The sequence below is a fragment of the Portunus trituberculatus genome, chromosome 42 (assembly GCF_017591435.1).
Source record: "Portunus trituberculatus isolate SZX2019 chromosome 42, ASM1759143v1, whole genome shotgun sequence".
NCBI classification, from domain to species: Eukaryota; Metazoa; Arthropoda; class Malacostraca; order Decapoda; family Portunidae; genus Portunus; species Portunus trituberculatus.
This window is the reverse complement of record NC_059296.1, coordinates 19,324,013-19,326,512: the sequence shown is the minus strand read 5'-3', so window position 1 is coordinate 19,326,512 and position 2,500 is coordinate 19,324,013. Positions and strand designations below refer to the sequence as shown.

Genomic DNA, 2,500 nt, shown 5'->3' with positions numbered 1-2,500 from the left:
ACATTTAAATTGGTCTGTCTTAGGAGTGACTTGTGAAGATGATGGAGTTATTGCTTTGATTATTACGTCCAGTTCTTTAATGTAAGGGTTAACCAGTATTCTCAATCATTCATCCCCTTTTTTTTTGACAAATTCTGTTCATCGTCTGCTTCTATTTTTTCTCCTTCCTACGACTTGAACTTTTTGCACCTCCCATTATTTTCTTGTATTTTTATGTTAACTTGAGGAAAATTTCAAGCCACTTATCCTCCAATTTTCTATTATCCTTTTGATCATCTTTAGGGTATAGCGCTCTCAGTATCTTTTGTCCGGCATTTTCTGAGATCAGTGTCCCTCTTAGGTATAAAAAAGAGATCTTGATAAAATGCACGTGATCACAACCTATTAGTTTCCTTTGCCTTGGAAGAGTTATCAAGTTGTCCGAAGCTACTTACTAAACGAACAAGTGCACACGGAAGCGCCAACCTGCAATCCCACACATGTACGTGTAGCTTCTTGTTCCTCTACCGACGCTTTGTGTATGGCTACTCCTCGTTACTTACCTTCGCGATGCTACACTTTGGTGGCAATAGTAGTAATAGTAGTAGAATTAATAGAAGTAGTAGTAGTAGTAGTAGTAGTGGTGGTGGTGTAGAGAGCGCAAGTTACGAGTACTTCCGGTTGCGGGTGCTCAGCCTAGATTAGGGAAAGCATTTTATATAAAAGGGCAAATTTGATCCCTTACATCATTCTGCCGGCAAGGTGTGTGCATAAGCTTGCTGAAACATGTAGTACTTAACTTTGGTGGTGTCCTTTGTCGGCAGTGTACCTGAAGCTGTTAAAAAAAAGGTTCAGTATTGGTACAGGATTAGTTGGGTATGTGACTCTCTCTCTCTCTCTCTCTCTCTCTCTCTCTCTCTCTCTCTCTCTCTCTCTCTCTCTCTCTCTCTCTCTCTCTCTCTCTCTCTCTCTCTCTCTCTCTCTCTCTCTCTCTCTCTCTCTCTCTCTCTCTCTCTCTCTCTCTCTCTCTCACTCTCTAATACTCCAGCACTACCCTTCCATTTTACAAGGCGTCATTCTCACAACCCCACAGTGAACATTTTGCTCTTGTATTAACCTTCTCGTCGTTTTGCTATCTCATTTTCTGCAGGCAATCAAACCATCTCACGATGCTGTTCCATCGTCCTCACCAGTCCGCAGCTCTCAGGAAGCACCAAACCCTTCACATAGACTTTCATTACCGTCGCCATCACTCTGTTCGCGCAACAGGCACCTCTCGGCTAACTTCCTTCCAATACTTGGATCCTCGACATTTGACTTTCGTTTCTCGTTCAGGTCTCACTTGCATGTGCTACTGCTGGAACCATTATGTTGTCTGTCTATTGATCTATAAGTCTATCAATGTTTGTGTGCCTATATATATATATATATATATATATATATATATATATATATATATATATATATATATATATATATATATATATATATATATATATATATATATATATATATATATATATATATATATATATATATATATATATATATATATATATATATATATAACTTTTTCTAAGACATTTGTACGTTACTATTCTTTTCCCAGTTTGGATAATGTTTATGTTGTTTTCCTGAATTTTGAATTCAGCAATTCCCGTTTTATGACAATGCTGTATTTGCTGTAATTCTCATTCCATGCTGGTGGAATTCCCGTTTTCTGTGTCGGGGAGGCACGTCACCTTCGGGGTGTCTCTCTTCCTCTCCTTTAAGCCACGGCAATGCACCGCCTGCTGCACGGCTGCCCGCGCCTCATCCCATCACCCACAACCCACTACTCTCGCTAATGCTGCCCAAGACAAGATGTGCAAGGATTGGCTGGCATTATGAAAAAAAGTAACGTCATTAATTGACCTTGATTAAGATGACTGAACTAGCTGCACCGTACATCGCACTTATCTGCCCTTCGTTGTGACAGGGCATTGGGAACTCACGTGACTGTACCATCACATACACTATTTTTAGTCGGCCAGCTGTCGGTATGCATAGTAAATGAGTGTTGTCATCCTACTCTACTGCTGTCAAGACACGCCTGGCGATGTGAGGAGGTGATTGGTACACTTCTAAGTGGAAGGAACATCTTAATCAAACTTCACCAGGAGTCTGTGAACTTAGTGGCTCGGGGAATTACTCATTGGCTCCCTGGACAGCAGCGGACAGGGACAGAAGATTGCGAATGACGTGATGCGTGGTCGGCGGGTGGGCGCAGGACCCATCAGAGAATGGCACCGGGTTGGGACGTGAAATATTTGCTCGCATAAAGGGGGTGGATTCGAGACGTGTGCCATTAAAGCGCGGTGGTAGGATAGCTAGCTTGGGGCTAGTCTTGGCCTGTATTCATGAGAGAGAGAGAGAGAGAGAGAGAGAGAGAGAGAGAGAGAGAGAGATTTACTTGCAAGATAAAGTCAAAGAAACCTCCATCAGGTACGATTCGATACTCATGCCCCTTCACGGCCCTCCC

The 2,500-nt window shown here is 42.1% G+C and overlaps 1 protein-coding gene across 2 annotated transcripts in view; it reads left to right on the top strand.

The window, feature by feature from the left end:
* LOC123517697 (regulator of G-protein signaling 7-like) overlaps nt 1-2,500 on the top strand; it is a 73,008-nt gene that overhangs the window by 6,046 nt on the left and 64,462 nt on the right. The window lies entirely within an intron of this gene.